Source organism: Amblyraja radiata, chromosome 33, assembly GCF_010909765.2.
Source record: "Amblyraja radiata isolate CabotCenter1 chromosome 33, sAmbRad1.1.pri, whole genome shotgun sequence".
In the NCBI taxonomy this organism is placed as follows: Eukaryota; Metazoa; Chordata; class Chondrichthyes; order Rajiformes; family Rajidae; genus Amblyraja; species Amblyraja radiata.
Window position 1 is genome coordinate 6,857,485 of NC_045988.1, and position 14,023 is coordinate 6,871,507.

General features: G+C 44.3%; 1 non-coding gene across 1 annotated transcript; it reads left to right on the top strand.

Annotated features, from left to right (window-relative positions):
* Positions 1-11,416: 11,416 nt before the first annotated feature.
* LOC116991408 lies at positions 11,417-11,608 on the top strand. Its single transcript, XR_004416781.1, has one exon. It is a non-coding gene; the product is annotated as a U2 spliceosomal RNA (small nuclear RNA).
* The last annotated feature ends 2,415 nt before the right edge of the window (positions 11,609-14,023 follow it).

The following is a 14,023-nucleotide window of genomic DNA, read 5'->3' on the forward strand; positions in this document are numbered from 1 at the left end:
CGACCCCCTATACAAGCTAGGGACAATTTACACTAACACCAAACCAATTAGTCTGAAGAAGGGTCTCGACTCGAAACGTCACCCATTCCTTCTCTCCAGAGATGCTGCCTATCCCGCTGAATTACTCCAGCACTTTGTGTCTATCTCCAATTAACCTACAAACCGATACTGATTTACAAAAAAAGACACACAATGCTGGAGTAACTTAGCAGGTCAGGCAGCAAGGATAGATGATGTATTGGGTTGGAACATTCCTCCATCTTCACTTTAACAAGGTGACTACCACCTAGGGACGCCAACTTTCTCACTCCCAAATAAATGACAAAAGGTCAAAATACGAGACAAATTCACAAATTCGTTGATCGACTCGGCCGTGACTGGGTGAATGATGAGTTGGCCTGGGTGCTGGGGTGCACACAAAGCCCATTCTGCGGGCCAGCTGAGGACCGGCACCCCATCCAACTCACGATCGGCCATGAGAAGGAGGGGTGGTGGTGTCGGCAGTAAGTGAAGGTCTGAAGGTCCGACAGCTGGCCGGGCTGCCGACCTACGGGGCCACAGGAGAGGCGCTGCTGCTGCTGCTGCACTCCATGGGCTGCACTACGTCGGGACGGGTGAGGCAGGGCCGGACGCGGAGCTCCGATCCGACAGTCCCATCCACCCGAGTTGCAGCAGTCAAACACGGGACAATGTCGGTCCTGTACTGGACAAACCAATTCAGCCCAAAATACGGGATATCCCAGCTAATACTATGGAGCAGCATCTATGGAGCGAAGGAAATAGGCGACGTTTCGGGCCGAAACCCTTCTTCAAGTTCGGAAACCTGGTTGACCCATACACTGAAGTGTAGAAGAGAATGTGCTTCACACTTAACACCAACGTCATCTCTGCACCAACCTCCACTGCCCAGAGATACCACACCCCAGAACATGGGCTACTTCCCTTGTCTCGAGAACCACCACTTAGATACATACATTGGCGATGAGGTTCAGCATTGTCTGCAGTGAACCTTTGGCTCTCTGAGGAAATTAGTGTTTAAAGAGCAAGACCTCAAACTCATTGGGCTACAGTGCAGCACTTTACCATGGCCTTTATAATTCTTTAGGTTTAGGTTTATTATTACATAGACCTGTACACGTAGGAACAGGCCCTTCAGCTGACAATTTTTCTGCCGAAGATAGACACAAAAAGCTGGAGTAAATCAGAGGGACAGGCAGCATCTCTGGAGAGAAGGAATGGGTGACGTTTCGGGTCGAGACCCTTCTTCAGACAATGTTTGTGCCGAACATGATGCCTACTTAAACTGGTCTCACCTGCCTGTACCTGTCAAATTGTACAACTCCTCCCCCTTCTGTCGTGGGGTAGACTGAGACTGACTCCCCTCCCCGCCCCCCACCCCAATCTTTGCACATCCCCAATCTTTTCCACTCGGCACTTTAATTTAATGTTTCATGTATTTTGTGTTTTTATGGTTGTTGGCAGATAGATTTTCCTCCTGGGATAAATAAAGTTCTATCGTATCCATTTTGGTGGCAAAAACAGGAAAGCAGACTATTATCTAAATGGTGGCCGACTAGGAAAAGGGGAGATGCAGCGAGACCTGGGTGTCATGGTACACCAGTCATTGAAAGTGGGCATGCAGGTGCAGCAGGCAGTGAAGAAAGCGAATGGTATGTTAGCTTTCATAGCAAAAGGATTTGAGTATAGGAGCAGGGAGGTTCTACTGCAGTTGTACAGGGTCTTGGTGAGACCACACCTGGAGTATTGCGTACAGTTTTGGTCTCCAAATCTGAGGAAGGACATTATTGCCATAGAGGGAGTGCAGAGAAGGTTCACCAGACTGATTCCTGGGATGTCAGGACTGTCTTATGAAGAAAGACTGGATAGACTTGGTTTATACTCTCTAGAATTTAGGAGATTGAGAGGGGATCTTATAGAAACTTATAAAATTCTTAAGGGGTTGGACAGGCTAGATGCAGGAAGATTGCTCCCGATGTTGGGGAAGTCCAGGACAAGGGGTCACAGCTTAAGGATAAGGGGGAAATCCTTTAAAACCGAGATGAGAAGAACTTTTTTCACACAGAGAGTGGTGAATCTCTGGAACTCCCTGCCACAGAGGGTAGTCGAGGCCAGTTCATTGGCTATATTTAAGAGGGAGTTAGATGTGGCCCTTGTGGCTAAGGGGATCAGAGGGTATGGAGAGAAGGCAGGTACGGGATACTGAGTTGGATGATCAGCCATGATCATATTGAATGGCGGTGCAGGCTCGAAGGGCCGAATGGCCTACTCCTGCACCTAATTTCTATGTTTCCATGTATCGTATGATCCATATCTCTCTATTCCCTGAATTTCCATGGGCCTATCTAAAAGGCTCTTAAACACCGCTATAGTAGCTAACTCCATCCCTGGCAGTGCGCTCCAGGCCCCAACCACTCTCTGTGTAAGACACTTGCCCCGCACACCTCCATTAAACTTCACCCCCCCCCCCCCCTCTCTCATCTTATAGCTATGCCCTCTGGTGCTGGATATTTCCATCCTAGGAAAAAGTTTCTGAATCTATCAACACCTCTCATAATTTTATAAACTTCTATCAAGTCTCCCTCAACCTCCAACATTGAAGATAAAATGTCTCGACTCGAAAAAGTACCCATTCCTTTTCTCCAATAATGCCGTCTGACCCGCTGAGTTACTCCAGCCTTTTTGTGTCTATCTCCCAGTCTATCCAACCTCGCCCTGCAGCTGAAATCCTCTAATCCAGGCAGCATTCTGGTAAATCTTCTTTACATCCTCTCCAAAGTTAATTGGCTTCAGTTAACTGTAAACTGTACCCTGTGTGCAGGAAAGTGGTAGTGTATAGGGTAATCACTTATCTGTGTCGACTCTGTGGCCCAAAGGACCTGTTTCCATGCTGTATCTCTAAAATCTAATGACAAACTCTTTATGTGTAAGAAAGAACTGCAGATGCTGGTTTAAATCGAAGGTAGACACAAAAAAATTCAGACTGAAGAAGGATCTTGACCCGAAACGTCGCCCATTCCTTCTCTCCAGACAAACTCTTTATATTGATGTTGATTCTATTTTTGTGATCTGCAGGGTGAAAATCCCTCACAGACTTTATTAATCCTATTCTTTCTCTAGCATTTCATATTATTATATTTTGGATAGCAATTTTATTAATATTTCAATATAATAACAGTGTTTAATGCAGATACACATATTTATTTTCCTTCTCCAACAATCAGTGGATGTTTTCAGAATTCCACCATATTTCAACTGAGCTAAACCTGCTGGAGGAGACATTTACTGGGTGGATAACAGGTCTGGCCTGCTTGCTTTTTCTGTTCAATGAAGAGAAATAATATGTTTTTGACAACAAACTGGAACATCTCAAATTGGTTTTCCACATTCATTCATCGTTGTGTTAATATTAAAACAAAATCAAAGGATGGAAATCAGAAATTTAAAAAAAGAAGAAATAATTGCTATTATATTGTATATGCAATTATGGGCCAAACACAGGCGGTGGGACTAGTGTAGGTGGGACATGTTGGTCGGCATGTGCACGTTGGGCCGAAGGACCCGTTTCCAGGCTGTATGACTAGGATCTCGACCCGAAACGTCACCCACTCCTTCTCTCCAGAGATGCTGCCCAAAGATCCTATAGCGGAAGGATGCTGCCTGCCTGCGTTACTCCAGCATTTTGTGTCTATCTTTGGTTTAAACCAGCATCTGCAATTCCTTGCTACACATTGACTCTGTTACTGTCTGTTACAAGGGTCTGACTGGTAGAACAAAAAAAAGGCATTCATCTGTTTAGTTATAAAGATCTATTGGCAAGAGAGAGAACAAAAACAATCTCTGTCTCGGTATGCACGGGGCCCATTATACAGCAGCACATCTCCTTCCCTCCCTGCCTCTCTGCCTCTGTCCGCGGTGCTGATTGCGACCCAGCCCGTCGGTGAAACCTTCTCGTACAAGAATTAGCTCATGGTTTACCGGCGCCTTATATACCGGCAGAAATCAGCCGTTGAAATAGCTGCCGTTAAGTCCTGGCCAATGGTGTCACTTCCAAATTCAAACTGCAACTAATGGCAGGGGCCTGCATCCGAGTGAGCTCCCCAAACCGCTATCGGCTGCAGACTTGTTCTGCAACGCTTTAAACATAGCGCTACCAGCTTGGCGTGCAATGCTTTAAATAGAGTTCTGCCAGTCACAGCACTATCAGCCATTGAACATAGCACTACCGGTCACAGCACTATCAGCCTTTAAACATAGTGCTACTGGCCACAGGGCTATCAGCCATGGACAGTTCGCGCAAAACTCTTATTACACTGTCTGATTCCCTATTGAATTAATCTTGCATAATGTCATGAGCAGAGGGGAATATGAACAGGTTTGCAACTGTTTCATAACATCCATTAGTGGTCTGGCTAGAATCCCAGATTCCTGTTTAGCTGGATATCAGTCTACTGTACAAATGGTGATACACTTTACTTTCACTTTGGCTTTAATTGACCTACTTGTTAAAAACAGGCAGCAATTTAAGATTCGATTCTTCCAGTTGAGATCCTGATTATGAGCAGGTCAAGCAGCAACTCTACCGCTGCACTACTGTGCCATCTTATGAATAATCATTTTTGAACACCACAATAAGTTGTTTTTGTTCAATGAGCAGTGACACATTACCAGAATAATTGGAAGTGTTCTATTTTATAAAATCATTTATGATATTTAACATTGTTTGATGAATGCAATTAAAAGTTGACAGAAGAAACTGCAGATGCTGGTATCTTGAGCAAGACATAAAGAGCTGGACGTACTCAGCAGGTCAGGCAGCATCTGTGGAGGGAATGGACAGTCAACATTTTGGGTCGGATCCTTCATTAGACTGACAGGAGTAGGGGGGAGAAAGCAGGAAAATAGAGATAGGGGTGAGACAATGCCTGATGAGTGATAGGTGGATACTGGTGAGGGAGATTCAATTGACAGAGGGTGAAGATAGTGACAAAGGCCTCTGTCCGCTATAACAAGACAAAAGGGTGTCAGATAAGAAAAGGAGTAAAATATTAAGCCAGAGGGAGGGATATGTGTGGAAGGGGATGGGAGAGAGGGGAAAAAGGGGGAATAAAACAGAATTCTAAAGGATAGTAAAACACAGGGAATAGGCTTAAGGTGAAAGGGGAGAGATTTAAGAGGGACCTTTGGGACAACCTTTTCATTGAGAGGGTAATCCTTATATAAAATGAGCTGCCAGAGGAATCTATAGGAGCGGATACAATTATGACTTTCAAAAGACATTGGGCAAGACATTGTACATATGGGTAGGAGGGGTTTAGAGCCCTATGGGTGAAATGCAGGAAAATTGAAATAGCCAACTAGTTAGCACGGACAAGGTGGGCTTAAGGGCCAGTTTCCATGCTGATAGTTCTATGACACTGCAGATTGCACATTTGAATTTAGTTGCTGAAAAAATCAAACCTGGTCACAAAACTGTTCTCATTGTAATGCTTCAAAGTAATTACCTTTCTTTAATTCCGCCTTTTTATTAACCTTCTGAACATACATATATAATTTGATATTCAATCCACTAGATTCTTTTCTGTTGGGTAAAGAGGTTTCTCTGTGAAAAAACACTGTCATCACTTCATGTCATTTCAACCATAAAGCCGTCCTGAGTACTACTAGTTGTATTACTAAAATTACTCTTGTACTTTACTCTGAAGAACAAGAGTCAAGATAGTCAAGAATGTTAAATTGTCATATGTACCGAAAAGGGAAACATTAAATTCTGATATGCAGCAGAATAACAGGTCTATAAATACAGTACTCATAGATAATACAATAAACATGTTACAACTTTACCTAATGGGGTGACTAGAACTGCGTGCAATCGTGATGGATGCATCGTGGCTTCTTGATTAAAGGCAATGCCTAGACCTAATAAAGCATGCACACGATATGCATTCTTTATCACTGTATTTACTTGTGTTGTCACCTTCAGGGAGTTATGGTCTTGGACCCCAAGATCCCTCTGTGCACCAACCCTGTTAAGGGTCATGCCATTAATTGTACATTTTCCCCTTACATTTGATCTCTTTGAATGACAGTCCCACAATAAAATGTGGAGTAGGATTTAACACTGAACCCTGCTACCAATATGTGGATAGGAAGGTTTTAGAGGGCTTTGGGCCAAATGCGGGAAAATGGTTGGCATGGAATAGACAGTCAATCTATCTTTTGGACACACTTTGATTATTTTTTCTGGCGTTTTGGAAACCTGATAGAAAAGTATAAAATTTTGAGAGGTATAGATTGGATGGACAGTCAGAACCTTTCTCCCAGAGAGGAAATGTCAAAGGCGAGAGGACATAGCTTTAAGGTGAGAGGGTCAAAGCTTAAAGGAGATGTGCGGGTACGTTTTTTTAACACAGAGAGTAGTGTGTGCCTGGAAAGTGCTTCCAGGGGTGATGGTGAAGGCAGATACATTGGTGACATTTAAGAGGCTTTTAGATAAGCACATGGTTATGCAGGGAATGGAGGGATATTGATCACATGCAGGACAAGGAGATTCCTTTAGCTTAGCAATTTTTTTTTAGCATGGATATTATGGGCCAAAGGGGCCTGTTCCTGTGCTGTATTGTTCTGCGTTCTATGATATTTGACATTGCCATTTCATTTAAACATCGCCGTATTCAATGGGAATGTTTTCTGATTTTGTTCTATGGCAATTTAAATTCCGTCTTTAAACAAATGAACAGGTTTGTGCTATCATTAGTGGTAGTAACACAGATTATCATTGAATGCTAATATAGGCACTTAGAATTGATGGAGGTGAAATGTTCTCAAATAAAGGGTATACGTCACCAATGCATTCCAACAAATGTAGCAGTGCTTTTAAGATGATATCTAATCATTCAATAATAGCAGACCAGCTTGAACCGGTGCTGTGCCATGATGAGAATTTGTATGATCAGATCAAAAGAGCTAATTTGTGAAAGCTTTTACCACATTCACCTTAATGACTTTCTGCAGTAATTCAAGCTGATCAAAGGCTCTTAACACACTTCACACAAAATGAACACATTTCTGTAGTGTTCTGTTCCTTGATTGCGATTCAGGCAATAAGCCAAGTTTATTTGTATTGAACATTAAAAACTCACCAAGCTAAGAGTAAACAACCCCAGTTTTAATCAGAATTTAGCACTGAAGGATTGAATGAAGATGAGATGGGTTGAGTGTTTGGTTTGGTTTATGACCCAGGCTTGGTTCACATTTATGGATAGCAACACTGCTGTACTTTATAATAGAGAGTCATAGAGTGACACAGTGTGGAAACAGGCCCTTCGGCCCAACTTGCCCACACCGGCTAACATGCCCCAGCTACAATAGTCCCCCCTGCCTGTGTTTGGTTCATATCCCTCCAAACCTGTCCTATCCATGTACCTGACTAACTGTTTCTTAAACGTTGGAATAGTCTCAACCTCAACTATTTCCTCTGGCAGCTTGTTCCATACACCTACCACCCTTTGTGTGAAAAAGTTACCCCTCAGATTCTTAGTAAATCTTTTCCCCTTCACCTTAACCTACGTCCTCTAGTCCTCGATTCACCTATTCTGGGCAAGAGACTATGTGCATCTACCCGATCTATTCCTCTCATGATTTTATACACCTCTATAAGATCATCCCTCATCCTCCTGTGCTCCAAGGAATAGAGTCCCAGCCTACTCAACCTCCCCCTATAGCTCAGACCCTCTAGTCTTGGCAACATCCTCATAAATCTTCTCTGTACCTTTCCTGCTGACAATATCTTTCCTATAACATGGTGCCCAGAACTGAACACAATACTCTAAATGCGGTCTTATCAACGTCTTACACAACTGCAACATGACCTCCCAACTTCTATACTCAATACTCTGACTGATGAAGGCCAATGTACCAAAAGCCTTTTTGACCCACCTTATATACCTGTGACTCTACCTTCAAAGAACCATGCACCTGCACTCCTAGATCCCTCTGCTCCACAACACTACCCAGATCCCTATCATTCACGGTGTAGGTCCTGCCCTTGTCAGACTTCCCTAAATGCAACACTTCACATTTCTCTGTATTACATTCCATCAACCATTCATCAGCCTACCTGGCCAATTGATCAAGATCCTGCTGCAATTTTTCACAACCATCTTCACGATCTGAAAAACCACCCACTTTTGTATCATGAGCAAACTTGCTATCTTGCCATGTATGTTTCATCTAAATCATTGTTGTAGATGACAAACAGTAGCGGGCCCAGCACTAGTCACAGGCCTCCAGTCTGAGAAGCAAACTTCCTCAATCACCCTCTGCTTCCTTCCATGAAGGCAACGTTCTATCCATTCAGCTATCTCCTTGGATCCCATGCGATCTAACCTTCCACAGCAGCCTACCATGCGGAACCTTGTCGAATAATAAAATTTAAAATTAATAATCACAAAAAAGCAATGCTTTCCCATTTGAAGAATAGTGAAATAAATAAAATCTTTTGCAGCAATCTTTTTCAGTGTGATTTTTTTTGTGCAGACCAACTTTAAAACAAAAATGGGCAAGCAACCCACAAATACAGTTTGTGATGGTACTACGACTGGCTGAGGAAAGGCATGAGTAGCGAATCTTTTACTTATATATGCAACAATACTATCTTAATTGGGATTGGAGTTGTAATATTTGACTGTCTCAAGGAAAACTGGAGAAACATGCCAGTGACAACATTTACAATGATCTTATACAAATCCACCACCGATTTTTCAGCACCCTTAGTTCCAGAGCCTTTCGAATTATCCGCTTTTCCAGCCCAACAGAGGTCACGGGCCTCTGAGAGGATTCCAACGGTACTAGAACAGTCCGCCTTGGCCACAGGGGACAAATTCGACCCGCCAAATTGGCGTGGAAGTCCCGATGAGGATGAGATCGGGCGCCTCACCCAGCCACGGTATCACATTTCCTGGGGGACTTCCATGGGGGAGATTTCAAGTGTGCTGTCGTAATTTTGTCCGGCTTAAAGGAGATGCCAGACCACCAGTTGCCGGAAAATTGGTGGTGGATCTGTACATAAAATTGCATTGAATTCCTATTTAATATTATAGTTTCTAGACCGGCAGGTAATAGTTCACTCCTTGAACTTCCAATGTACATTTGCTTTGCCTGATTCTTCTACAGCCAAAGAAAGATCATCCCATCAGGAAATGTTTCTTTAGATGAATTACCTGCACCAGAAATTCCAGACTTGCGTTGACATGGTTAAAACCAAGGATTTTACTTCGGAGTCACGTGAGTGACTACGTGAAGAACCCGCTCAGTGCGCAGGCGCGGCATTACGCCAGCAGTGCAACAGCGGCAGCGGGAGTTAGGCTCTCCCGCAACAGAGAAACGGACCGTCAGGTGAGTACCCTGAGGTCGGGTTTCTTTTACAGGGGAGCCCCTTTTTCTGCTTGTGTTTTACAGGCAGAGAAAAAGGCTCTGGAACAAAACTGTCCCCCGTTCAAGGAGGAACGTATTCCCGTCGGGGGGAAGGGGGGCAGCAACAGGCGGTAGGAGCGTTACCCGGTGTTCCGCTATTCCCCGACACCGTGCCGAGCCCAGCCCGATAGCGGGCTGGATGTATAGCCACCCGAAGAGGCATCCGGCAGGTGTTCCCGATTTGGGACGGGACGTCTCTCCACCCGCACGGGGGGAGAGAGAGCCGCCTGAGCCGCTGGAGCGGTTCACGGAGCAGGTGCCTGCGAGACGCGCTGCTTGAGGGGCGCTCTCGCTACTACAAGGCACAAAAGCTCTAGAAGAAGGCGGGTAGGAACATTTACCGGGCGCCCCGCTATCCCCACACCGCGCCGAAGCTAGTCCCGCTAGTGCCTGAGCTGCGGGCTGGATGTTCAGCCATCCGAAGAGGCATCCGGCCGGTGGCTTCCGACTTGTCGGAGGGGACGTCTCTCCACCCGCATGGGAGAGAGACAGCCGCCTGAGCCGCTGGAGCGGCTCCTGGAGCAGGAGCTCCTGCGAGACACGCTACGTGAGGGGCAGTCTCGCTGGAGGGTTCAGGCATACCCTCCACAGTGCCTAGGCACTGCCCATCGCTTCCTCCTTAGTGTGGTTAGCTTTGGGGTGACCAGTGGCTGGGCTGGTCATGAAGAGGGGTCACTGGCTGAACAATATCGGAGTATGCTTGAGGTACAGGATCAGGAAGAGCTGCTGGGTGTGGCCGCTATGTGGCTCCACCACTAGCGAGATGGCTTTTCAGTCTCAACTGATGGCCAGCTTACTACCTGTCTTTTCCAAAAAACCTCTCCAAGACAGGTAGCCATGAGGCATTGGTTTTATCACGCTTCCCCTAAATTGCATTTACTCAAAGTGCCCGCCATTATTGGGGGATACATTGAGCAGCGCATTTAACCTAAATATTTAAAAAATGCATTTGGTACCCTGACGTCGGCTATCATGTCCACCTGCTCATTCCAGAAGGGCAGGGTAGTATGGCAAAACACCTGACCCTACTGTTCAACGGTATACCTCATAACTTCTCAAATGAACTCACAAACCTGCCCTCAATCTATGAAATTAAAAGGACTATGAGAACGCCGACCTCACAAGCACAGATCCTGCTACCTGGTACTTACCAAACCAGTCGTAAAAAACTGGACGAAGTGTTCAAACTATTCGGCACAAGAGGGCAGAGTCTGGAATGAGCACCACACTAAACCAGACAGCAGTACCTCTACGTGTCCACCAGGGGCGTCTACCTCATGGTACTGGTGAAAGCTCGGGGCCTGCATGCCAAACCCGTAGCATTTTAGGCCACGGCCCAGAGCAGGCCCCAGGGGAAAATGCGCCACCCCCCAACAAACATCGTCCCTACAAGAACAAGAAACCGAAGAAAACAACAATGAAGACAGATAAGTATGGTTCCTACCATCACATAAAGGTTATGGGTTGTACTAACAAGGGGTGGATGAATCACGCCTGGTTAGGAAGCTATCACTCTTGGTAATTATATACCAAAAAATAAATACAAGGGGAATAGAATTAATATCTTGCCACCAATTCAGCAAGCACCCCAAGTGGTCTACCCTCCCACGATGGTGAATGTCGCACCATCGTTGATAAACCACGAGTATTTCGCCAGGTATACCCATTCATAGGATTTGTAACTACAACCATGGATCCAAGGATACTTTATGGTAGACATCGACCTTGAAGATGCACACTATTCAGTACCTTCTCATATAAGTTTCGGATATACCACAATTACCTGGATGGAGTAACCATGATGAGCGTTGCGGTATTTAAGTCAAAGTTATCCAGAATCAACTAGCCCTGACACTTAGAAACATTCCGTCATGGCATGTCTATATATTAACGACAAACTATCCTTGGATACAGCTTTAGCTGCATCGCTTCTCGGCCTTTTGGCTAAGATCAAGTGTAGTATCTGTTCTTATCAGTCTAATAATCTGATACGTCCCTTATCTAGGGACCATATATTAAATTGAATTTTGGAACAGGGAGATGGAATAGGGGCTTGCTCCGTCCACTCCACGCATCGACCCAGTATTGCAGTGCCTCTGGGAACGGTGCACAAAATATATATCCAGATATTTACGTTGACCATCCACAACGTTGTTATCTGGTATTCATTAAGACTATCAGTCATGGTGCATTAACCACCAATCAACTACGTGGCAAAGTAATTGCGATATAGCAGCATTACCAGCTACTGAACTTTGTACCTTTCCTATGAGCTGAGATACTAGTGTTCAAAACTATCTCCATACCTGTAATATGGGGGCAAATGGATTAATCTGTAGTGTTATCATGGAATTTATCGGCAGGAAGGATTATGGTTGTACACTTCCACCTGTTTGAGTAACATCTTATGTGTCCTGATGTGTTACTGAGCTTGTAATACTTAATGCCAATATGAATTGACTTAAACATGTTATATATTAACTTACTTAATTCTAGTGAAGCATTTGCTCAGTAATCCACCAAATTTGCATGTTCGTTTATAAGATAACACATCAGTGGTGGCATATACCAAACCACTTGGGCGGAGAAGCATCGATATTAGGTGACAATTTATTAACAATGGAAACCGTATGTCGTCAAACATGTTGACCATCAGTAACTCACCTATCAGGTGAGCTAAATACTGTAAACATACATTTAAACCAAAAATATTTGCTGAAATCACTAAGCAATATGGACACCAGATATCGATTCCTTATATCCAATTAAATCACCACGTACTAACTTACGTCACATGAAACCAATCTCAAGGCAGCGGCAATGGAGACATTCCCGCGTATTGAGGGGTGGGGGGAACCTAATCTCTATGTTTTCCTTTCCTTCTACCTCTTCAATAGGTACTACGGCTTCATCAGTCGGGTACTACGCAAATTACAGTGGACCAAGTCCACAAGCATGGTTCCCAGTGATCATCGACATGGTCATTAAAAGAATTGCAGAATTGGGAAGACCATTGCTGTGCTTGGATCAGCAGCACTATCAACCTGATGACAGCTATTCCGTCGCATATCCTAGGGAACATACCTGAGGAGCATCAAGAAATGGTACACTGTTTTCCAAAACAGGAATTACACATTCAACTATAACAAAAAACTGTACTGGAGCTCCTGGCAGGTCTTCACCACAATGAAGGACATGTTCTGTTAGCCTACTCAACTTGGGTACCGCTCACTGGTGATCAGATACAGGAGAGGTATATCAATCCATTCCCCAGAAATAGGTACACCCAAATTGGGATGTCAGTGAAATCCTGACATACCTTAGGGATGATCACCAGCCAGGTCACTCACCCTGGAACAGCCTACCCTGAAGATGGACATGCTGGTGGCCTTACATCAACACAAAGAGCCAGCTCTCCCATCTACTGCGATGGGACAACATGGTTATAACACCAGATAGTGTCACATGCCCATTCAAGGGTTTGGCCAAACAGAACAGACCAGGAACATCAGGTCCAGTCATGAAATTCCGGGCATACCCACCTGAACCCACGTTTTATTGTGTCATGGCCCACTTAGAGATCGACACAATAAGGAATACCGAGGGAGAGGAAAAAGCCTTATGGGTCAGCCACAGGAAACCTCATGGTCGGATGACGAGCTAAACTATCTCTAGTGGCTCAAGCAGGTACTGGGAGTTGCTGGAGTAAATACTAACGTGTATAAAATCTTATTCCACCAGGACAGCTTCCACGTCAGTAACTAAGAGGATGGACGAGCCTATGGACCACATCCTGGCTACTGCAGGGTGGTCTAGGGAGTATACATTCCAAACTTTTATAACAAACCACTGACAGAACCTGTATCGTTTGCAGAAAAAGAATCTGCAAAAAATATATAATTTAAGCCCGGGGGAGCAATTGGTCTTGTTGTTATTAATAACACCATCATTGTTTTTACAAACAGATTCATGGTTGATTACGATAACATACTTCCTCCCTCGAATAACTTCGGCAGCGAGTGAAGTATGAACTGTTACACGGTTTGAAATCACAGAGCTTTGAAGTCTTCACGTAGTCACTCACGTGACTCCGAAGTAAAATAGTAAGATTAAACGAGAACTTACCAGTTTGAAGTTTGATCTGTATTTTATGAGGAGTTACGATGAGGGATTACGTGCCCTCCGCTCCCACCCTCATTATATGGATCAAACTAATAAATTGATGTCTCCTTATCTTTACTATGTTTACTTCAAATAACTGTGTCTATCTGTGATTCCACACCGCTGCTGGGAAGTAATGCCGCGCCTGCGCACTGAGCGGGTTCTTCACGTAATCCCTCATCGTAACTCCTCTAAAATACAGATCAAACTTCAAACTGGTAAATTCTCGTTTAATCTTACTATTTTCAATGGTTTGCTTGAACTGAGAATCAAAAGGGATTGTAACACATTTAAAATTGAATAGAAGGGATAATAATAGCAGGGAGGAAAAACCAAAGCAACCCAAGGAAAATCTAAGAATGACAGGAGA